General features: G+C 47.4%; 1 protein-coding gene across 1 annotated transcript in view; it reads right to left on the bottom strand.

Annotated features, from left to right (window-relative positions):
* Positions 1-24,649, bottom strand: part of LOC122810765 (suppressor of SWI4 1 homolog) — an 821,276-nt gene that overhangs the window by 288,929 nt on the left and 507,698 nt on the right. The gene's annotated exons all lie outside the window — the stretch shown is intronic.

Raw genomic sequence — 24,649 nt, 5'->3', positions numbered from 1 at the left:
GGGGAATCACACAGGACGAGGCCAGAACGGGGCAATGAGGATCACCTTGCACCCCAGAGAGCAAGCTTTCGGAATAAACTTCGGAATGAGAGGTAACAGGGGGCAAGCATACAGTAACCCGGGAGGCCAAGCATGGACGAGAGCATCTCTGGGAGAGTCTCCTGGTGAGGGGATCAAAGCAAAGAACTTGCTGCACTTCGGGTTGGAAGGAGATGCGAAGAGATTGCAGCAAGGCTGACCCCATGCAAGGAAGATGATCTCTGCTATTGATTGTTTCAGAGGCCACTCCTATGGCATTAGAATAGCTTGAAGTCTGCCCGCTAAAATGTTGGAGCATCTCGGGATGTGCGTTGCAATCAGAAACAAACTGGTGGAGATCGCCCACTCCCACACTCTCATAGCCTCGTGACAGAGGGTAAGATCTGGTTCCCCCTTGTTTGCTGATGTACCAGACAACAGACATGTCTGACTGAACTGCATTCATCCCCGGGGGAAGAACAGCGTGAAAGGCTTGCAAAGCTAAAAGCACTGCTCTCATCTCCAGAACACGGATATGCAATCTGGTCTCTGTCTGGGACCACGTGCCTTGGGCCGTGCTTCTCAAATTGTGTCCCCCCACCCGAGCTGGGAGGCGTCCGTGGTCATTGTGACTTGGGCTGTGGGGGCCCTGAAGGGTCGACCTGCCAAGATTTCCGGCGATTGGAGCCACCAGAAAAGAGACATCTTGCAGCGTCTGCTGATTCGAACTGGATAGTCCATGGGGAGGTCTAGCCAAGACCACTGTACTGCCAGGGTCCTCTGAAGCACCCGCATAAGAAGACGCACACAGGGAAGGATTGAGATTGCTGCAGCCATGGAGACTAGGGCTCGGAGAACATCGCTTGCCATTGGCAGCCTGGGGCCTAGGATCACTGATACATGGGCCCGTAGGCTCTGGACCCTGTCTAGAAGTGAGAGACTTTCAATTGTAGAGTGTCAAGCCGTGACCCTATAAATTCCAAGGTCTGTGTCGGGTTCAAGCAGGACTTGGAGATGTTGATGGTAATCCCTAAGTTGCCTGCAAGATGCAGGAAGGAGTCTCTGGCCATGCAAAGAAGACGCCGGGTGGCAGCAGCGAGGAGCCAATCGTCTAGGTAAGGAAAAGTACAGTTTTGTGCCTACCATAAATGTAGATGTCCGAACTGGATAGCATCTGCAGTCATAACAAGTGGGTTGTCCTGTCGTCAGGCAGCCCTGCAGTCTTCCAAAGTCCGGGTCCGGCTGATGTCGCACTCCTCCGCCATCTCTGTTGGTCTAAAGCATCAGCCGCCATTTTCCTCAGTGTTTCTTGCCCCACATGCCAGTACCCGTCTTGAAGGCTAAAATTTGGATAGATGCCAATGTTTCCAAATAGATAGAGGTAACCACAACAATAAGCATATATGTACATATATACAAACAAATACACCATAAAAGACTCGCCCCCAATAGCCAGCTATTAGGACGGTAAACACCCTAGGAGTACCACAGAGGGAAGGAGGAGGGTAATCCTGACTGCAGATGCTATCCAGTTCGGACATCTACATTTATGGTAGGTACAAAACTGTACTATGTCCTTCATGGATGCATCTGCAGTCATAACAATGGGTAGAATACCATAGCCAACTAGGGGAGGAGGATAAAAGTAGATTATGGTGTGTTTAGGATCCCTTGCAGTACAGCAGTGGCAAACCCTGCTCGGGATCTGGAATATAGAGGCAAATTATAATGCTTGGCAAATGTATGCACGGAGGTCCAAGTAGCCGCCTCAATAATGTCTTTGGTTGCCACTCCTCGTTAGAAGGCTGTGGTAGTGGCTGTTGCCCTTGTAGAATGAGGTCTTATGTTCTGTGGAATTGGTTTTCCATGGAAGGAGTAACAGAATCGTATGCAATTTCCTATCCATTTGGAGATTGTCTGTTTGGAAATAGCTTTTCCTTCCCTTCCTGTTGCATAGGCTACAAAAGTTGGTCAGTCTTTCTGCTATTTTTTGTTCTGTCCAAGTAGTAGCGTAGCTGTCTATGTACATCCAAGGTATGCAGTATTCTTTCCCCTCTGTTTTGTGGGTTGGGAAAGAAGGTAGGTAGGTGGATTGCCTGGTTTAAAGACACTCTGGATACCACCTTGGGCATAAATGTAGGATTAGTCCTCATGGACACTCTATCTTGGTGGAAGATTAGGAAGGGTTGCACTGCCATTAAGGCCTGTAGTTCTGAAACCCTCCTTGCTGAAGTAATTGCCAGTAGGAAAGCAGTTTTCCATGACAGGTGTTGTAGGTCTGCTGTTGCTGCTGGTTCAAAGGGTGATAGTGTCAACTTTTCTAGCACAAAGTTTAAATCCCAAGCTGGTAATGGTGGTTTCCTTGGAGGTTTTACATTCTTGATTCCTCTGAGGAACTGCCTGAGCAAAGGTGCGAAAAACAGGTGGATCAAAGCTGTATTCTGCTGAAATAGCTGATGCATGTATCTTGATGGAGGAGTAGGACAGGCCTGTATCAAGAAGTTCCAGAATGTTAGGCATATCTATGTTTGACACATCTTTTCCTCTTTCCAAATGACAAACCTTTTCCATTTTCCAGCATAGTTCCTTCTTGTTGAAGGTCTTCAAGAATAATGTCTTTAACTCTTTGGGAAAGTTCTGGATTAGCTGCTGCTATGTGATGTTCCATGCAGTCAGTTGCAGCGTTTTAGGTTTGGATGCATGATGCTGTAGTTGTTCTGAGTTATCAAAGGCATCAGGGTATTGGCCACATATTGTTCGAGACATGCTCTTCAGTAGTGGGTACCAGTGTTGTCTTGGCCAGTTTGGAGCTATCAGGATTATCCTTGGACGTTCTTCCTTGATTTTAGTAGTACCTTGTGTATCAAGGAAGAGGTGGGAATGCATATGCTGTTAGGCCTTTCCAGTTGAAGGAGAGTGAGTCCACTTTCCATGCTAGTGGGTGGAATGTCCTTGTGCAGAATTTTTGAGCTGGTGATTGAGAGGTGATGCGAATAGGTCTATCTGTGGCATTCCCCATTTCTTGAGATGGTCTTGAAGATGTCCGGTGCAGCTTCCATTCGTGGGCATCCGGGTGGTTCTGCTTAATATGTCTGCTAGGTATTGTCTTTCCCGGTACAAATATTGCCTGTAACTGAATGTTGTAGCTGAGTGCCAGGGTCCACAGCTCCAAGGTCATTCTGCATAGGGGTATGAATGAGTGCCTCCTGTTTGTTGATGTACCACATGACTGTGGTGTTGTCTGTCCTTATCAACTGGCCCTCTTTGAGAAATGGTTTGAACTTTTGGATTGCCAGTTTTACTGCCAGCATTTCTTTTAGATTGATGTGCAGGTGAAGTTGATCCTGTGTCCACAATCCTTGCGCATTTGTCCAGCATGTGGGCCCCATCCTAGGTCTGAAGCGTCTGTTGTGATGGTCTGGCTTGGTTGACATCTGCGAAAGGGTAGGCCTGGGTTTGACTGGCATGCCTGAGCCCACCATAGGAACTCCTGTTTTAAGCATGGAATTAGTGGGATTTCTGTTTCTAGACTGTGTCTGTGTTGGGACCATAAATTCTTTAGGTACCACTGTAGTTTCCTCATATGTAGTCTGGCAAATGGGACCAAGATTATGCATGATGCCATGAAGCCCAAGGCCTGCAGAACTTTTCTTGCTGTTAACTTGTTCAGTTTTGTTAGTGCCAAAGAGGAAGTTCTTTTGTTTTTCTGTAGTCAGGAATGCCATTTGTTGCACTGTGTCCAATTCAAGAATGTCCTTGTTTGGGATGGTATCAGCCTTGACTTTTGTAAATTGACTGTGTATCCCAGTCCTTGTAGCAAGTAAATGACCCTTTGTAAATCTGTTGTCAGCTTGCTTTTGTTGTCCCCTTGTAGCAGGCAGTCGTCCAGGTATGGGTAAATTTGAATTCCCTGTAGTCTGCAATGGCGTGATGCCAGGCATTTTGTGAATACTCTGGGCGGTAGATAAGCCAAAGGGCAATGCTGAGAATTGATAGTGCTCTGATCCTGCAAGAAATCTGAGGTATCTTCTGCAGATTGGTCGAATGGGGCGTGCAGGTATGCCTCCTTGAGATCTAGAGTTACCAGCCAAGACTCCTTGCCCAGCATGGGAAGAAGTTGCTGTAGGGTCAGCATTTTGAATTTTGGGACAATGATGTATGTATTTAAGGTGGACAGGTAATTGGTCTCCAACTTTTTCCTTTCTTGGAACTAGGAATAGTCTGGAGTAGAACCCTTTCCTTGTTCTGCTGTTGGCACTCTTTCCACAGCTCTCATGTTTGCTAACTCCATTATCTGGCGTAGAGCCTCTGTTTTTGATTTGGAGGTAGATTTGGCATTCCTCTTTTGACTGGTAAAGTGTGGAAGTGAAACCGTAACCTTGATCTATGGTTTGTAAAATCCACTTGTCTTTTGTTATGTAGTGCCAGTTCTTTGAAAATAAGGTTAACTTTCCGCCTAGAGGAGCTGCTATTTGTTCCCTGGTAGGCGGATTTAGGATTAAGTCACTGTGGTTGTGCTGATGTAGTGGCAGTGGCTGTGTCTGTGCCTCTGTTGTTACCTTGCCACTGTCGTCCTCTGTAGGCACCTCCTCTGGATTGGTTTCTGCCTCTGGAACGTCTATTCCTGCCCCTTTGAAATTTTGTGGAGTCAGGAAAGGACCAATTTTGGCAGGCCAGTTCCTGCTAAACCTTGGGGTTGAACCTGCAAGAAATCTTTAACAGTTTGAACAGATTTTGCCTTTTCTTCCATTTTCTTCATAACCTGCTGGGCAGGTGTACCAAACAAACTTGTCTTGTCCATAGGAGCATCTAGCAACTTAGCTTTAACATGATCCGGTAGAGCTTGTTCCTTTAGCCATGCATGCCTTCTTATCACTGTGCCTGTCAGGGCTGATCTAAATCCTCCAGTGCATCATAGCCACATTTTAAGGAATGGTTGCTAACCTGTTGTATGTTATTTACCATCTCTATTACATATTTCTTATCAAGAGATTCATCAGTGGTTACTTTTTTAGTTAACTGATCAAGCATAAACTCTTGGTATTGTATCATGTGAAACTGACAGTTTAAAGCTCTAGCTGAGACAGTGTCTGAAGTGTAGACCTTTTACCCCATCTGTCTAGTGACCTTGCTTCCCTTTCAGAAGGAATAGGGTTTTAGATGACTGCCTTGGGACCCTGGGATATAGTTTCTGGGTCTGCAAGTGGGGCCTTGTAAAGGTGGTGATGAGTATCTGGCACCCTGTAAAATCTGTCTGGTTTGGCAGGGGCTGGAGGTAAAGAATCTGGAGCGGAGCAAACATCATTGAAAGCATCATCCACCACAGAGAGAACAGGAGGTATAGCTAAGGGCCTGTGCTGTGGGAGGTGCAGAAAGGTCCTAAGTCTTTTCTGGAGTCTGAAAATCCTGTTGCTGCCATTGGAAGTGTTCTCGCATGGCATGTAAGGTTTAGGAGAATTCTTCTGGTGGGGAAGCAGCTGGAATGGATTCTTCAGCATCAGAATCTTCAAAATTGGAGAAGGGAGCCTCAGGCTGGTCAGTTATGTCTGATTCATCAGCAGAATCATCAGAAGACACTGGCTCATCTCTGGGGGCTGAGAGGCCCTGTCTGGATGAGATTGAGATCCTCTAATTAAAGAAATTAAATCTTCTGCCAAAGAAAGCATTTGAGAACTAGAAGAGGGCCTGGATGTGGGGGTTTAACAGGCACTGTTTTAGTAGTCTTGGCTGCTTTAGGCCTTAATGGACATGGCAGCTGGAGGCCTAGCAGCACCACGTGCTGGGGTAGAGACATCCAAGGGATGGTGTCTGATAAGTCAACCACCGTAGTGGGTAAAATTTCTGAGGTCGATTCAAGAGTTGTAGCAGGGGCTTCAGTTGTAAGAATAGGTTCAGCTGTACTTTGAGCAGTTTTCGGTTTACACTCGTCAATTGCTTTACCGTGGTTTGGCCGAAACCGCGGACCGGCGAAAACCGCTGACCAGTGTCGGTCTTTATCTTTTTTGGGGTAGTCGGAGGATCCGGCGGCATAATGAAAATCAGAACCGAAAACTGTTCTGCAAACTCCGACGTTGAAAGAGCACAGGCGAACAGGCTGCTACTGTGGGGGCTGGGCCTAAACAAGGCAGACAGTAAGAGTGGAAATCTTTATGAGGTATTTGTTTCCCACAGGTTAAACAATTGTTTACTTTTTCTTACATCGGCTGAGACAATAAAGAGAGAAGTCTTGTAGTATTCGAAGTAATCTCTGGATCCGACCGACCGGCACTTGCGAACAGCTTCTGCCAAGAAAGACGGAGGAAAATGGCGTCGGCTGATGCTTTTACCAAGACCAACAGAGATGCGACATCAGCCGAAGCCAGACCCGGACTTTGGAATCCGGCCGACTGCAGGGCTGCCTGACGACAGGACAACCCACTTGTTATGACTGCAGATGCATCCATGAAGGACATCACCTGAATTCCCTGAAGCCTCAGGTGAGCCGCTACGACTGCCATAACCTTGGTGAACACCCTGGGGGCTGTGGCGAGACCAAACGGTAGGGTTCTGAACTGGAATTGATTGGCTCCCAGCCCGAAGCGAAGGAATCTCCTGGAGCTTCTGCGAATTTTGACATGGTAGTAAGCGTCCTGGAGGTCTATCGAGCACATCCAGTCGCATTCTCAAGAGGTAAGGTAGAATGGACTGCAAGGTGACCATCCGGAATTTCTGCTTGGTTACAGTCAGGTTCAAGGGTGACAGGTCCAATATGGGCCTGAAGTCCCCAGTCTTTTTTGGCACTAAAGAACCTGGAGTAAATGCCCAATCTGGACTGACCTGGGGGGGGGGGGGGGGGTTTGACGGCTCGATTGCAAAGCAGCTTTGAAATTTCTTGCGCTGTGGCCTCCCTTTGAGCGGGTGAGACATCCAGGAGGCGCTTTGGTTGGATGGGTGGGGCAACGAACGGGATGGAGTAACCTCTTGATATTATTTGGAGCACCCAACAGTCCGCTGTAATGGACTCCCAAGCCGTTATGTGCAATGACAATCTTCCACCGACTGTCTCCAGAGCAGGAAAGTCGGGCAACTCCTCAGGGTTGCTGCATGGGTCTGTTCGAGAAGGACTCCCTAGACCCAAAGTTCCTCGGCCCCCCCCTCTGCCTCTCTGGCGACATTTGTCTTGGCCCCCTCTGCCTCTAGGGGACGAGTTGTCCTGAGAGTCCCACGAAAACTGAGATTTGCAGAACCACATCTCCTTTTGCCCTCTCAGATTCCTAGAAAAGGATCTTTGAGGGCTAGAGAAGCGGACTCCGATGGCAAGCAGTCTTCCCGTCCTTCTTGCTCTGGACCAGGGTGTCACGAACTGTCTTCTCGAACAGGGAAGAACCACCAAAGGGAGCATTTGTGAATGAAGCCTTGAAGGGGTCCGTGAACTGACAGTCTGAGCCAAGCGTGTAGCCTCATAGCTACGCCGGTCCCAGGCGCCCTAGCCGCTCCTTCTGTGGCATGGGAAAGAAGACGCATAGACGTGTTCGAAACAGATTTTAGAGTTGACATTTTTGCTGAGAACAGCCGTTTGTCCTCTGGTGACAAAGACTGGGGGCGACACAGCGAACCTGACTAGGTCTCGCTGAAGTCGTATGACGTGTGCAAAATAATTCAGCGCTCGAATAGAAAACGTCATTGAAGAAAAAACTGGCTTCCCAAATCAATCCACTGCCCTAGACTCCTTGTCTAGGAGGGTGGACTGAAGAACTTTCCTGTGCCAGTTCTCTCTTGTGGCAGCCACAACCACCATAGCATCCACCGGGGATCCCTTTTACCAGGCCTGTCTGTCTGAGGGAGGAGAGAGGATCCTGTCTGGGCATCTAGGTACTGGCTCTATGGTGTCAGCCTCCTTCCATGCCCACGTGGTAATGAGATCCACTAAGGGATCTGCAGGAGGGGACACCCAGGATGTAGATGGGCCCGTGCCAAAGGCCTCCAGGAATACTGACTCATCCGTAGACTGTTTTGGGGCTGACCAACCTACCCTCTGGCAGAGAATCTCCATGATGTCTCCAAAGGAGACATCCTCGGTAGGTGACCTGCGGGAACCCTCACCTTCATCCAAGTCCATATCTTCTGTGAGTGACACGGGGGAGTACATGTGCCTCCTTTTACATGAGTGCTTACAGAGACCCTCTTCAGTGGGACTCTATGAAGAGGGCTCAAAAGTCACGGGGAGTTCCACAATGGGATCCACCTAGGGGTCCTCTAGCACGGGCTGTCCCTGGGAAAAGCCGATGGGAGTCGTGATCAAATCCACAGGACCCTGGGCAGAGTCCAAGGCAATGGGCTGAGGTCTCAGTCCTTGGGAGTGAACCCTCTCCACCACGAATGCTGAAGGAGAGTGCACTGCCTTAGAAACCAACAAGGAGGAAGCTCTCCCCGACTCCGCCATGAGGACTGAGGCCGGGATTCCGAAGGAACGGCTTGGATCAGACAATGTCGGAGCCGAAGACACCTCCGTTTCCTCGGATCAGACTCCTAGCTCGCAGCCACGAGAGCTGCTCGGATCCGAACAGGTCGGATCCGAGGAACTCAAGGTAATGGCTGGCGTCTAGGGTGGAGGAACCATTGGCGCTGAACCCACAGCTCCGTGGATCCTTGGATCCATAAATCGCAGGTCAGATTGGGGGTGGAGAGACTGGATGGAAGAAGGCCAAGGAGGTCCCCTCTCCAGCCGGAGAGGGGCCTGGCAAGACTCCCATTTGGATCTGGGTCCGAATGAACCTCCGCATCATCATGTCCAAATCTAGCTCTGACAGACTCAGAGTCGAACGTGAGGAGGCGACAGACTCGGATCTGGATGGTCGGTGCGACGACCTCAAAGAAGGCCTCAGGTCTGAGAGCTCAGTTGGCTCCAGGGAGAACCTCGGGAAATGGAGCCGAGGAGAGGTAGTTCTAATTACTTTTGTAGGCGGGCTAGGGAAGGGCTCCCGCTCTGGAGGTAGCATGCGGTGCCTATCCCCTCTCTTGTCTTTGTCTTTTTTTTCTCCTTTTCCTTACTTTTAGTCCCCACGTCAGTAGGCTTAGTGGGAGGTTGAGCCACAGCCTGAGGGGGTGGGGTTGATCAGCTACTGGAGCAGAGGTCAAGGGTGCAGTGTCTAAGGCAGAAACTGGTAGAAGGCCCTTAGCTACCAGCTTTGCCTTTCTTTCCTTTAAGGCCCTTGGGATGAACCCTGCATACACGCTGCAAGGTAGGGCGAGATGGGGAACACACAGACAAACAACACAGAGTGTGGCAATCAGCCAGTGAAAGCTTGTGGCCACACTGTGCATTTTTTTGAAAGTTGGTTTTGGCAGCTCAGCCATAACAAAAATCCACTCAGCCAAAACTATCACACACACACTAAAGTCGGGTTAGGCCTACTACACTACCTTTAAAAAAAAAAAAAAAAAACCGAACAGCGAAGGAGAGGAAAGGGTTAATTATTGACCACACACACACACACACACACACACACACACACACACAAAATATATCAGAAAAAACTTCCACTTACAATGCCAAACTAAAGAGACCACGATGCATATGCATGAAGCGGCAAATGAGATCTGAGGAAAGGTAGGAGATGTGAGGGATTATGGGTAATGGGAGGAGCTTGGAGCAGATGCTTGGAAAATGTTGCCAGCTCGGATCCGATATGGATGCAAATACCCAGAGGTTGCAGATAAATTAACTACTTCATATAAGAAGTTATGTACTCACCATAATGTTCCAGCTGAGTAGATCTACTTCATTTGTCTTCAACCTGTAGGTACCAGATCCGGATCGGAGCCGGCAAATTCACTAGCATCTGCTCCGAGCTCCAAGCTCTTCCCCTTAACCATAATACACCTCCACTACCTTCCAACCCCCAGATAAAGTTTGCTGCCACTTCTACTGAGAACCCGACCTGAAATAATACTTTATGACCTAAAACTACAGCCAACAGGCTGTTCATATGATAAGGTCGGGGGAAGTGGGGGGACAGTTGAAGACAAATGAAGTAGAACTACTCGGATGGAATGTTATGGTGAGTACATAACTTCTTTATCTGAAGTAGTTTACTTCATTTGGTCCTCAACCTGTAGGACAGACTCCCCAGTTACTAAACTCCTGGGTGGCCTTCATGGAAGGACATTCTGGAGCACCGTGGAACCAAAGGATGCTCTCCTTCTAGAAGTCCAATCCAAATTTGTAGTGAGAGATAAAGGTATGGGATGAAGACAAAATAGCTGCAGAACAAATATCGTCCAATGAGACTAGACCAAAAGGCCACAGAAGTAGCCACTGACCTAGTGGAATGAGCTTTCATCTGACCCGGAGGAGACAAACCTTTATCCTTATAGACCTGAAGGATGCACAAGGAAATCCACCTAGCAATAGTGACCTTGGAGATAGGTTTACCCACAAAGAGTTTAGAGAAGGAGACAATTGATCAGATCTACGAAAGTTTTTCGTCCTGTGTAAATAAAATCGTAACTGTTTATGAATTTCCAACAAGTGAAGTCTGTACTCCATTTTGTTAGCAAATTTTGGGAAGAAAACAGGTAAGTTAATGGTCTGACTTATGTTAACTTGTGATGCAACCTTGGGAAGAAAGGACAGATTGGTAAGATCTGTGGTTGCAGCAAGTTCAAATGGCAGAGCGACCAAAGCTTGAAGCACCATAGTAAGGTCCCATGGAGGAAAAGGATCCTTGACTGGGGGTGGGGGGGGGTTGTAATAGGAAAGTACCTTTAATAAAGGCTTTACTCAGTCTGGAAGAGGCCAGAGAGGCAGAATTCTCACTCATGTGAAAATGAGAGATGGCAGCTAATAGAACTTTGATAATAGAAGAGCTTGCTCCTTGTTGAAAAATATTGGCTAGGAAGTCAAGAATGGCAGAAATAGGAGCCGTGAAAAGATCTAAACTCCTTTGAGAAGCACAAAAGGAAAAACGTTTCCATTTGCTGTGGTAAATCCTCCTGGTGGAAGACTTGAGCTGCCACCAGAATAGACCTGACTGAAGAGGATAATCCAGGAGTCCTAGCAATCAGGGGAACTGGAGCAGCCAAGCCGTGAGCTTCAAACTGTCCAGATTTGAATGAGGAACCCCCGAGGGGTGTGAAATAAGGTTCTGAATGGGATCCAAGATCCAAGGCGGAGCCAGAAAATGAGACCATAGGAAGGGAAATCATACCTGGGAAGGCCAAAATGGGGCAATGAGGATCACTTTGCTCCCCAGTCGACAAGCTTTCTGCAGAAATCTCGGAATAAGAGGTACTGGAGGGTAAGCATACAGAAGACCAAGAGGCCAAGCATGGACTAGAGCATCTCTGGGAGACTCCCCGGGCTGGGGGTTCAGAGCGAAGAACTCGCTGCACTTCGCAATGTAAGGAGATGCAAAGAGATCACACCAAAGCTGACCCCACTCCAGAAAGATCTGCTCCGCTACTCAATGATTCAGAGACCATTCGTAAGGCATCAAAATAGTCTGAAAGTACAGCTGTGTACACTTACCATAAATGTAGATGTTAGAGTGTATTCACTGTTGCAGTCATTACATTTGGGTAATCTGCTGGCAGGTTGCCCTCAGTCGGCCTGAACAACAAAGTCTTGTGTCCTGCGTCGGTTGCTGTCTCCTCTTTCATGACGTCAGGGGTATAAAACAAGCAGCCAATGCCATTTACCACAAAGGCTTTTGTGTATAGTGAAGGAAAGAAAAGGTATAGAAAGGGGGATGGTGGGTGGGTAACCCGGACTGCAACAGTGAAAACACTAACATCTACATTTATGGTACGTGTACACAACTGTACTATGTTCATCTTTCACTGTTGCAGTCATTACCATTTGGGTAGAATCCCAAAGCTATGGATGGGAGGATGGAACTAAACAGCATTAGGAGCGGCTATAAGGCCCTGCAGAACTGCAGTGACAAAGCCTGCCCTAGATTGAGAGAACAGAGGTAAATGATAATGCTTTTTGAACGTATGAACAGAACTCCAAGTAGCAGCTTCTAGAATGTCTTTGGTTGGGACCCCACAGAGAAAAGCTGCTGAAGTAGAGACAGCCCTGGTGGAATGTGAACTGATCCTCTTGGGCACAGGTTTACCATGGTGCAAGTAGCAGAAACTAATGCAGTGGATTATCCACTTAGAGATAGTCTGCTTTGATATAGCCTTCCCCTCTGACCCTGCAGCAAATGCTACCAGTAGTTGCTCAGACTTTCTTAGAGAGTTGGTCTTGTTTGAGTAGAATCTTAGTTGTCTGTGTACATCTAATGAATGCAGAATCCGGTCCCCCTTGTTCTGCGGATTTGGGTAAAATATTGGCAGGTGAATGGTCTGGTTAAGAACCACACTGGATACCACCTTAGGCATAAAAGGAGGACTGGTCCTGGGGGACACCCTGTCCGGGTAAAATATAATAAAAAGCTCCACTGCCATGAGAGCCTGTAGGTCTCAAACCCTTCTAGCTGAAGTGACCGCCAAGAGAAAAGCCGTTTTCCAAGATAGAAATTTTATATCCCCAGTAGTTGCTGGTTCAAAAGGAGGCAGGGTGAGTTTTTCCAGCACAAAATTGAGGTCCCATGCAGGAGTTGGTGATCTTCTGGGAGACCTTAAATTTTTGGCCCCTCTAAGATACTGTTTAAGCAGAGGATGAGAAGAGAGGGGAAGCTCTGTGTTGTAATGAGCAGAGACGGCAGACGCATGGATTTTTATTGAAGAAAAGGATAGGCCCTTGCCAAGCATCTCAGTCAAATATCGTAAAATCTGAGGAATATTGGGCTTTGCTGTGTCTGTTCCTTGTGCTTGGTTCCAAGCACAGAATCGCTTCCATTTATCAGCATAAGATTTTCTAGTACTAGGCATTTTGGCTTCCAAAATGACATCCATCACAGATTTACTGAGAGGTGTTGGTTGAATAATTAGTTGATCAGCCATGTTGCAAGATTCAAAGTTTGGAGCTGAGTGTGCAGAATTTGATAGTTTTGCTGAGACAGTAGATGAGTTATTTGAGGCAAGTAACATGGAGGAAGCGGAGACATATTCCTTAGAAGTGGGTACCAAGTGCTGGCTAGGTCAGTCCGGAGCCACTGGGATCATTTTTGTTTTTTCCTGTCTGACTTTTAGTAAGACCTTGGAGAGTAGAGGCAGAGTGGGGAAAGGCATAGACTGATAGGTTTCTCCAGCTGAAGGATAGAGCATCCACTTTCCATGCTTTTTTGTGATGAGTTCTTGTGCAGAATTTGTCCAACTGATAGAAAACTATGTCTGGGCTCCCGAACTTCTGTGTTGTTAACATGCTGAAATTTGTTGATCCAGTTTCCATTTGTGCGGGTCCATAAGATTTCTGCTTAGGTCGTCTGCCAGTGTATTTTGCTTTCCTGGCAGGAATTAAGCTTGAAGATGTATTTGGTAAGTCAAGGCTGTGTTCCACAAGGCCATGGCTAGTCTGCAAAGGTGATAGGAATGTGTACCCCCCTGCTTGTTTATGTACCACATAACTGTGGTGTTGTCCGTGTTTATCAGTAGTTGGCCTGGATGAAGTAAGTCCTTGAAGGCTGTCAGAGCATTCTGAACAGCTAGCATCTCTTTCTGGTTGATAATGCAGATGCATTTGGTTTGGCTCCATTTGCCCTGAATGCATCTCCCTGCCAGGTGGGCCCCCCAAGCATAGTCTGATGCATCTGTAGTTAGGGTGGCAGGGGGTAGAGTGAATGACAGTCCCTTGTTTTGGTGACATGTCTCTGCCCACCAAACTCCTGTTGTAGGCAGGAAATGAGAAGAATCAATGTTTCCAGACTGTGACAATGTTGACTCCATAAACTTTTTAGGTACCACTGAAGTTTCCTCATATGCAGTCTTGCATATGGAATTAGTAGAATGCAGGATGCCATGAACCCCAAAGCCTGCAGAATTTGTCTTACAGATAACTGGGTTTTTGTTGCCATTTGTTTGAAGTATGTTGTCAGTTGCCTTTGTCTGGCATGAGGTAAGCCATCTGGGCAGATGTATTCAAGCTTGCATCCAGGAATGTAATAATTTGAGAGGGTAACAATTGGGATTTCCTTTTCATTTATGGTGCACCCTAGGTATACTAGAAGCCTTTTTACAAACGCCAGATGTTGAAGAAGAGTGTCCTTGTCCTCTGCTCGAATGAGACAGTTGTCCAGATAAGGATAAATTTGAATGCTTCTTTGTCTGTAGAATGCAATTATTGCTGCCAGGCACTTTGTAAAGACCCTGGGCTCAGTATACAAGCCAAAGGGCAGTGCAGAGAATTGGTAATGCAAAAAACCTGCTTTGAAGCGGAGGTATCTTCTGCAGGATTCCCTTATTGGGATATGCTGGTATGCCTCAAGTCCAGAGTTACTAACAGAGCACTCCGGCCTAGCATAGGCAGTAGCTGTTGTAAAGTCAGCATTTTGAATTTTGGAATGTCCAGGAACATGTTCAAATTCGGTAAGTCCAGTATTGGAAGCCATGAATTGTCTTTTCTGGGTACCAGGAAAAGTCTTTAACAAAAACCTTGCCCTTTTCCTTTTCTGGTACCGGCTGAATAGCCCCCATATCCATGAGGCACATGACTTGTTTCTGGGCCTCCGCCCACTGGTTTTGTGGCAGATCTGGTCATCCGTTTGGAATTGGCAAAGTATGGAAATGAAATCTGTATCCCTGGGATACTATGTTTAATACCCACTTGTCCTGGGTAATTAACTGCCAATTTTGAGTATGAAGTGCTAGTTTTCTCTCCAAGGGGGCTGCCAAAAGATTAAGTGGTTGGTGATGGTAGAGGAAAGTCATCGAGACTGCTTACTGTAGGGTTGTGCTTTACCTCCAGATTTGGAGGTGGAGGCACCCCATTGCTTTGACCTGTAAGAACCCTGTGATTGATATCTGGAGCCTTTTGAGTGCCTAGATTTGCCCTGAGGGGCTCTGTTGGACACAGGAAAGGACCATTTTTTTTTGTAGGCCAGTATCTACTGAACCTGGGTGGCTGCACTTGCAAGAAATCTTTTACAGTTTGCATAAATTTAGCTTCGTCTTCCATTTTCTTTAAAACCTCTTCTGCCTTATTGTATCATGCTGCAAAGGGGCATCCAACAATTTAGTTTTAACATGATCAGACAGATTTTGCTCCTTGAGCCAGGCATGCCTTCTAATCACAGATCCAGTAACGGCAGCCCTACAAGAGGCCTCCAAGGAATCAAAACCACATTGCAAAGTACGTTTTCCAACTTGTTCTGCTGAATGCAATAATTCATGTAACTCTCTATAATTTTCTGTTTCAGTAAGCCCATAACATGCTGTTGATATTTAAACATACGAAACTGGCAGTTTAAAGCCCTGATTGCCAAGGTTGCAGATGTATAAACCTTCTTACCCAATATATCCAGCGCCCTGGAATCTCTATCAGAAGGGGTGGGATTCTTGGCTGTAGAGGCCTTTACACCCTTGGGACCCTGAGAAATAGTTTCAGGATCAGCTGCAGGATTTTTGAAAATAAATTTGTGGGAGTCAGGAACCCTGTAATATCTGTCTGGCTTACTAGGTGCCGGAGGCAGGGAATCAGGAGCCATGCTGGATTCCGAGAGCACATCATCAACGATGTCTAATACAGGAGGTATTGCCAAAGGCCTATGCTGAGGAAGAAGGAAATCCCAAAGCCTCTTTTTTGATTCAGAGAAGTCCTGACTCTCCCAGTGAAAATGTTCCCTTAAAGTATGCAAAGTCTCTACAAAAGAGTAATCCTCAGGAGGAGATGCAGGTGGGATGGATTCCTCTGCATCAGAATCCTCATAGGGTGGAATAAAAAATTCCTGATCAGAAGAGGAACCAGAAGAAATGGAAACCTGATCTGACGATTCATAATCAGTGCCTTCCCTAGTCCTCTTAGCAAGGGGTGGCTGGGAACCCCTGATCAAGCTAATTAAATCCTCAGCCATTTTGATCATCTGTTTTTTAAGCATAGGGGCCTGAGCACGTGGCTCATGCATCGTTTTTTTAGACACGGAAGTTGTTTTTGACCTTGTTTTTGTTGCTGGCATTGGTTTAATATAAAAATGTTGAGGCCTGAAACCCTCAGAAGCCGGTGCATGCTGAGCGGTTCCGGACCCATCTAAGGGAGAGACATCCATGGGTTCAATACTCTGAGAATCCTGTGGCATACCGGACTCCGAATGGGTCTCAGTAGAGGCCTGCAACTCAAAAGTAGTGGGTATCAGGGGCTGCGAAAGCACCTCACTGAGTACCGGCAAACCGGCGACTGGCTTAGGAGAAGCTTTGTCGGTTTTGGACCTAGACCGTCTGTCTTTTTCTTTGCATTTTTTGTGAACTCCTGTAGTCGGATTGCTAACCAACGACATTTCAGGATAATTAAATCTTGAACCAAAACATTTAGAAGTAAAAATATACTGAAGCTTAATAGTGTGTGTTGGTTAAATCTAGCACAAAACCGACAGCAAGGCACTTTGTGATCTGGGCCTACGCAAGGAATACAGTACAAATGAAAATCCTTATGAGGTATTTGCTTCCCACAAGTAATACAATTATTAGCTTTTATTGACATTGGTAAGGAGCAAGAAAAAGGTTCCCCAACGGGGTACTTAGCTTGAGTTTGAAGACTTCGGTTCTGAAACGCGAATAAGAAAATTTCAGGAGTCTGCTGACTGGCATTTAAGACTGAATAAAATGGCGTTGGCTGCATGTTTTATACCCATGACGATCTGATGTCATGGAAGAGGAGACAGCAACTGACGCAGGACCAAAGACATTGTTATTCAGGGATTACCCAAATGTAATGACTGCAACAGTGAAACACGAAGAACATCCTGTCCGCTAGAATGCTGGACCATCCCGGAATGTACATTGCTATGAGAAAGCAACTGGTGGACATTGCCCACTCCAACACTCATGACCTCGTGAAAAAGGGGGTAAGATCTGGTACCTCCCTGTTTGCTGACATATCAGACCACTGACATGTTGTATGATTGAGTTACAATGGTTCCCAGAGGAAGAAAGGCATGAAGGGCCTGCAACACCAACAGGACCACCCTCCTCTCCAGAATGTTTATATGCAAACTGGTCTTGACAGGGGACCACAGGCCTTGGACTGTCCTGCCCAAACAATGCCCCCAACCCAAGTTGGGAGGCATCCATGGTCACTGTGGCTTGGACAGGGGCTGGAACAAAAGGTCATCCCTCCAAGATTTCCGGAGAGTACATCCACCACAGAAGGGATGACCTGCAGATTTGACTGAGGTGTATTGGATACGATTATGGAAGATCCAACAGGGACCACTGCACCGTTAAGAGTCCACTGAAGTACTCGCATGTGTAACCAGGCGCATGGAAGAAGCATTATGGTCACTGCCATAGCATCTAGGGCCCTTAGCATCGATTCTGCCGAGGGAAGATGAGAACGGTAGATCAGGGAAATCTGCATCCTCAGGTTTCGCACTCTCTCCGTGGTCAGGAAGATTTTGCACTGTAGTGCGTCTATATATGCCCCAATGTAGTCTATCACCTGGACAGGATTTAGAAGCGATTTAGATGTGATGATTGTAATCCCCAAGTGAAGAGCAAGCTCTAAGAAATCATCTCTGGTTTGAGAAAGTAGATGCCTGGTGGGAGCAATGAGGAGCCAATCGTCCAGGTACGGACAGACCTGGATCCCCTGAAGCCTCAGGTGAGCCTCTACTACCATTACTTTAGTGAACACCCTGGGGGTTGTGGTGAGACCAAAGGATAGGGCTCGAAATTGGTAATGATAGACCCCTAGCCAGAAGTGGAGGAACCTCCTGGGACTTCTGTGCATCTTTGCATGATAGTAGGCATCCTGGAAGTCTAACGAGTATATCCAGTCGCTCTCTTGAAGGTACGGCATGATGGACTGTAATGTGGCCATCCGGAATTTTTCTTTGGAAACTGACAGGTTCAGGGTAGATAGCTCCAGAATGGGCTTCAAGTCCCCTGTTTTCTTTGGCACCAAAAAGAACCTGTTGTAGATGCCCGATCCGGACTGATCTGGGGGGATGGGTTTGATGGCTCGTTTCTCTAGCAGCTTGGAGATTTCCAGTGCTGCTGCCTCCCTTTGTGTGGGTGGTACGTCCTAGAGGAACCACAAAGGGGATAGAGTATCCTCTGGATAGGATGTGAGGCACCCAGCGGTCTGATGTTACAGACTCCCATGCCGCCAGGTGCAATGACAATCTACCCCGACTACCTCCAGAGTACAGCAGTCGGGCAACCCCTCAGGGTTGCTGTCCAAGCCTGTCTGAGAACGGTTCTAGAGACCCAAAATTCCTCAGATATCCTGCCCCTCTGCCTCTGGGGGAAGAAGAGCCCCAAGTGTTCCAGGAATACTGTGACTTCCGGAACCATATCTTTAGCCCTCTTGGATTCCAGGAAAAGGATCTTTGAGGGTTCGAGAAGTGGACTCTGACAGCAGACAGTGTCTTCCTGTCTTTCTCACTCTGGACCAAAGTCTCTTTGATGGTCTTGCCAAAAAGAATGGAGCCATCATAAGGGGCATTGGCAAAAGACACCTTAAAAGGCTCCGAAAACTGACAGTCTGAGCCAGGTGTTGCGCCTCATGGACATGCCCTAGCCGCTCCTTCAGTGGCATGTGAAAGGAGTCGCATGGACATATTGGAGACTACTTTTAAAGTAGCCATCCTCACGGAGAACATGTCTCTGTCCTCCTGCGACATGGACTTAGGGGGAAGACTCAGCCAGTTCCTTGACCAGGTTGCGCTGTAGTCTCGTGACGTGGGCCAGGTAGTTCAGTGCACTGATGGAAAAGGTCACTAACGCATAAACCTGCTTCCCTAAGCGGTCCATCATCAGAGACTCTCGGTTGGGGAGATGAATCGAGGAACTCTCTTGGACTAGTTTCTTTTTGGTGGCTACTACCACTACAGCGTCTACAGGGGAGCCCTTGTTCCACGTTGGTCTATCTGAAGGTGGACTCAAGATCTTGTCTGGACGTTTCTGGATTGGTTCCACGGTGTCCGGCTCTTTCCAGGCCCACGAAGTGACCAGTTCCACCAAGGGATCTGCGGGAGGGGACACCCAGGAAGTAGATGGGCCTGTGCCGAAAGCCTCCAGGAACACGGATTTGTCAGAAGGTTTGGTGCAGACCAACCTCCGCTAAAGGAGACATCCACGGGAAGTGACCTGGGGGAACCTTCCCCATCATCCAAATCCATGTCCCCGCTGAGGGACTCGGAGGAGTCAAAGTGCCTAGCCAGTTGTTCCTCGAGGGACCCTCAAGCATGGGCTGTCCCCTCTGGTAAAATCATAGGATTCGTAGACATAGCAGAGGGAGTCAGGGCGGAATCAGAGGAAATAGTCAAGGGTCTCGATCCAGTAGAGAGAACCCTTTCTACCACGCCAAGGGAGAACGAGCCTCCTGGGGTACTGTTAAGGAAACTGTTCTCCCTGGATCTGAGGACAGAGCTCAGAGGGAAAGTTCCGCTCCCTTAGATCCAACACCCAGGCTCCGGTTCAGAAAGCCACTCTGATCAGACACGCTCCAAGCAGCTGCCAGCCCCTGACTAAGGCCATCCTGAGATCAGAGTACTTCGAACCCGGTGGACGGATCGAAGAAGGAGCCTCCAGAGGGAGAGGGGCTGAATGAACCTCCTCATCATTTTATAGATGTCAACTTCACGTAAGCTTCGGATGGATCTCGACAAGGCCACGGACTCTGATCTGGTGGGTCGAGGAACTGAGGCCCTAGATGGTGGTAGTCTCCCCTCCGGCTCCTGGGAAAATCTCGGAGATCAGAGCTGAGGGGAGTCATGAATCCTAGCCTGACCTTTGGCATGAGTAGAAGAAAGGTCCGGAGACCTCTTGCGTTTTCTGCTTTATGCTCTCTCTCCTTCTCTCTGCCACTTCTGCAGTCCACTTCCACAGGCACTCTACTTCCACAGGCTTAGAAACTGGAAGTTGATTCCCAGCCTGGTAGGGAGGAGAAGCAAGGGCAAGAGAGGGAGGAGAAGCAAGGGCAAGAGAGGGAGGAGAAGCGGCCAATGTAGCCGCTGTGACCAAAGCAGTGGAAAAGGCAGCCGCCTCAGAAGTGGGTAGAAGGCCTTTCAGGGCCAACTCAGCCTTCCTATCCTTAATAGCATGCGGGTTAAAACCCGCGCAAACAGTACAATCAGTACTCAAATGTGCTACACCCAAGCACATAATGCAAAGAGTGTGGCCATCAGCTGGTGACAGTTTGTGGCCACACTCAGTGCACCTCTTGAAGACAGGCTTGGGGTCAGCCATGTCTCTACAGAAGAAAAAGCACACACAAGAGAAGGAAAAAGAGCAAAAATACTTACTTCCCACTCACCACACACTCAAGGCACACAGAACACTGAGGGGGGGGGGGGGGCAACACACTAACTAACACAAACTACAGGAAAACCCAAACACACAAACGTACCAGTGAGGGGAGGAGGAGGTGAGAACCTCCACTAATCAACTAACACTTAAAAAAATTAAGGTAAGACTGCTTAATAAGCAAATAACCCACTCACTAACTCGGAGCTCAGGAGATCACGATGTTTGTCACACTGTGGCAAACGAGATCTGGGGGTTGGAAGGTAGTGGAGGTGTATTGTGGGTAAGGGGAGGAGCTTGAAGCTCAGAGCAGATGCTAGTGAATTTGCCGTCTCGGATCACATACGGATCCAGTACCCACAGGTTGAAGACCAAATGAAGTAAACTACTTTAGATCAAGAACTGCCTCAAAATCAGAACTGTACAACAGATCAGACCAATGAAGAAACCACAGACATATGGAATGTTAACCAGCTGAAAGTGATTGAGGAAAGCTACATTACAAAAAATATCTTTTTCCAGTATGTGCTACAGTTTTCATTTGATGCAAGTAGCCTATGACATTGTACAGGTATAGTGTTACTGTCACCTGTACAGTATAATGCAAAGCATACTCTATTACGTAAAAATGCACACACAGAATAGTTGTTTGAAATTTTACCATAACCATAGATGTCCTTCTCTTCCATTTTGCAGTATTTATACTGTGGAATTTTCTGCCTCAGGCGACCTGACATCAGCTCCTATACAAAAGTTTAAGCCTGGCTGCTGGAGGGCCATAAACCAGGGACTATAAAAAGCCCAAGAAAAGGTGTACAAAAGGACCAGTTGAGGCGAAGAAGCAAATGTCCCTGAAGGGCTGTACAAATTAGCCTGTAGGGAGTGGACACAGAGGTCAGAAGACCAACCACCCTGTAGAGATGTAATAAAGGGGATATGGAGGGTGGGAAGGAATACTGCAACATGGAAGAGAAGGACATCTATGGTTATGGTAAGATTTTACACAACTATTTTATGTCCTATTCCTATGTTGCAGTATCCATACCGTGGGAGAGTACCACAGCTTAAAAGGAGTGAAGGGAGGGAGTAGAGGATTCCAAGAATCCCTGCAGGATTGCCCTGGTCCGGGAGACCTGATCTAGCTTGTAGTGTGTTTTGTGAAAGTGTGAATAGTAGACCAGGTAGCTGCTCCCATGATGGAGCCCATGTCCAGCCCTCTAAGAAAGGCTTTAGAGGTAGCCATGCCTCTAGTGGAATGAGCCCCGATTCCTTGAGGCAATTGTTTACCATGATGTGAGTAGCAGAAGAGAATGGATTTCCTGATTCAACAGGAAATGGTTTGTTTGGAGATTGCCTTACCCAAAGCCCTGGGGTGGAAGGAAACGAATAGTTGGTCAGATTTTTCTGAAGGACTTTATCTACGTAGAATCTCAGTTGTCTGTGTACATCTAGGGAATGAAGGCTCCTCTCTGCGGTATTAGTTGGAGAGGGGAAGAAGGTGGGCAAGTTTTATCTACGTAGAATCTCAGTTGTCTGTGCACATCTAGGGAATGAAGGCTCCTCTCTGCGGTATTAGTTGGAGAGGGGAAGAAGGTGGGCAAGTGAATAGACTGGTTTAAGGATAATTTGTTCACCACTTGGGGTATGAAGGAAGGGTTAGTGTGCACGGTCACCCTGTCATTGTGGAAGGTGGTGTAGGGAGGGCAGGCCATGAGGGCCTATAGTCCAGACACTCTTCTAGCAGAGGCAGTGGTCCACTAAAAGTATGGTTTTTCATGTGCAAATTTGTAGAGAAGCTGTGCTGACTGGCTCAAAAGGAGGTAAGGTGAGTTTTTCCAGCATGAAATTGAGGGCCCAGGGAGGAATGATGGGCTTTCTTAGTGGTCTGATATGCAAGACCCTTCTCAGGAAAAGTTTACTGTCCAGTCTGGAAAGCAGAGGTGGCTGTAAAAGTAAGCATGCTGAAATGGGAGAAAGGTGGGCTTTCCCTGAAGAGTATGCTAGTCCTTCCTTAATAAGCTTGCATATATAGCTAAGAACAAGTAAAAGGGTCCCTGTCCTTAAGGGAGCATCACTGAGAATATTTGCTATTTGGACAAGCAGTTTTTTCTAGTAGTTGGCTTCCTGGCCTCCCTCAGGACTGAGAGCACGTCCTCTGAGTAATGTCTGAAAGTTGATCACCCAAAGAGATGCAACAAAAGTAACTGGGGGTGAATGAGAGATCCCTTTTGCTGTGCGAGTAGGTCCACCTTGTGGGATTAACTTGTGGCGATTGCCCTTGGCTAGGGAGAGAAGGTGGAACCAGTGTTGCCTTGGCCAAAAGGAAGCCACCAGCAAGATTTTTGGTTGGTCCTTCTTGATCTTCTTCAGTACCTTTTTTTGAGGGAAGGGAGGAAAGGCATACAGGAACATTCCCTTCCTTGGAAAGCTGAAGGCATTCACCCTCCAGGCTAGTGGAGTGTGATCCTTGGTACATAATTTGTTTAGTTGTTTGTTCTGGGGAGGCCCCAGATTTGTAGGATTATCTGGCATAGCTGGTATGCCTCTGTCCCTCCTTGTTTGTTGAAGTACCACATGACAGTAGTGTTGTCTGTCACAATGTGAAGCAGCCCTGGTTGCAACATGGGTAGGAAAGCTTTCACAGCAGTATTGCAGTCATTTCTCTGACACTGATCTGCTGCTTTTGCAGGACAGGTGTGTCTGATGCATCTGTGTGCATGGATTGAGTGGCGGGGAGTTAACTGAAGAGGAATGCCCTGGTTCTGTCTGGTTTGCTGAATCCACCACTTCAGTTCTGTTTTTAAGCAGGGCAGAAGGGGAATAAGTTTGTCTACTGGATGTTGGTTCTGAGACCACATTCTTTATTTCATATGTGCATCCTGGCTAATGGGAGCATGGGAATAGTAGCTGCCATGAGACCCAGAACTTGCAGAATTGTCTTGCAGAGAGATGAGATTCTGAAAGTAGGCTTAAAAAATGGGTGGAGAGAGACTGCACTTTGTCCGGTGGGAGAAAGGATCTCATCAGGTCTGTCCTGACCCTGCATCCTAGGAATACTTTGTCTTGTTGAGGAGGGAGAGAGGATTTCTGAAGGTTTAGGTTGAATCCCAAGTTGTGAAGGAGGGTCATGGTAAACTTGAGATTAGCCTGTAGGGTGGACTTTGATTCGGCCAAAATGAGAATGTCGTCCAGATAAGGGTAGATTTGGATTCCCTTAGTTCTGCAGTAGGCAATGGCTGGGCCCAAGCACTTTGTAAAGACTCTGGGGGCTGTAGACAAACCAAAGGGCAAGGCTGTAAACTGAAAGTGTGAAGAGTGGCCAGTAAATTGTAGAAATTTCCTGTGGGATGGCCTGATAGGAATGTGTAGGTAAACCTCCTTTAGGTCCAGGGTAACCATGAAGGCTTGGGAGGTGATGAGGGGTAGGAGGGTTTGAAGGGAAAGCATCTTGAAGGAGGGAACATTCAGGAACAGCTTCAGATATGAAAAGTCTAGGATTGGTCGCAAAGGGCCATCCTTTTTTGGAACTAGGAAAAGACGGGAATAGAAGCCTTGTCCTTCCTGTCCTGAGGGAACTGGTTTTATAGTTCCTTGAGTCAGGAGTTCTTTTTGGTCTTTCCTTCCAGGATAGGAAGTATCCTTTTTAGATGACTGAGAGAATCCAAAGATCTGCTGTGATGGATTTCCAGAAGGGAAGGCAGTGGTTAAGGCAGGCGGACAGAGGCAGTTGAGCAAGGCAGTCACGCTGAATGGGGGCCCCCTCTGTCTGCGAAGGGCTGGTGGCTGAGAGTTGGGGGTATCTGGAGTAAGGCTGTCTCCTGGATGTCATGTGGGGCCTTGAGGAGAGAGGGTGCGATGTAGGAGTCGTCCTTCTGACAAAGGATGGTTTTGCTGGGTAGTTTCTATAATATCTGGGGAAGGGGGACACCAGCAGATGCTTAATGTGTTGTAGTTCTTTGCTTTTCTCTTGTAAGTTTTTGAAAAGTTCTGCTCAGTTGTTCACAAATAAAAGGTTGTGGTCCAGAGGAGCATCCATGATTTTGGATTGAAATCCTCTGGTAGTGGCTGTAAGTGAAGCCAATAGTATCTGCGTTAAGACAGATGCAGAGGCAGCAGTCCTGGCTGAAGCCTTGGCTGCATCGGATAAGAGTGTCTCGCTACTTGTGTAGCTAGAGACAGCTTTGATGCAATGTCAGCATTGGTTGGACAGTCTGGGGTCTGTCCATGGCTTTGCTGTCTATCTGTTGGCAAAAGTGAAACAGAGGGTAATTTCCTAGACTGTCTGGAGACACAGCAATGACTG

The sequence above is a fragment of the Protopterus annectens genome, chromosome 9.part0 (genome assembly GCF_019279795.1).
Source record: "Protopterus annectens isolate FY-2018-M chromosome 9.part0, PAN1.0, whole genome shotgun sequence".
NCBI lineage: Eukaryota > Metazoa > Chordata > Ceratodontiformes > Protopteridae > Protopterus > Protopterus annectens.
The sequence above is the reverse complement of the archived record's forward strand: the minus strand, read 5'-3'. Positions and strand labels throughout refer to the sequence as shown.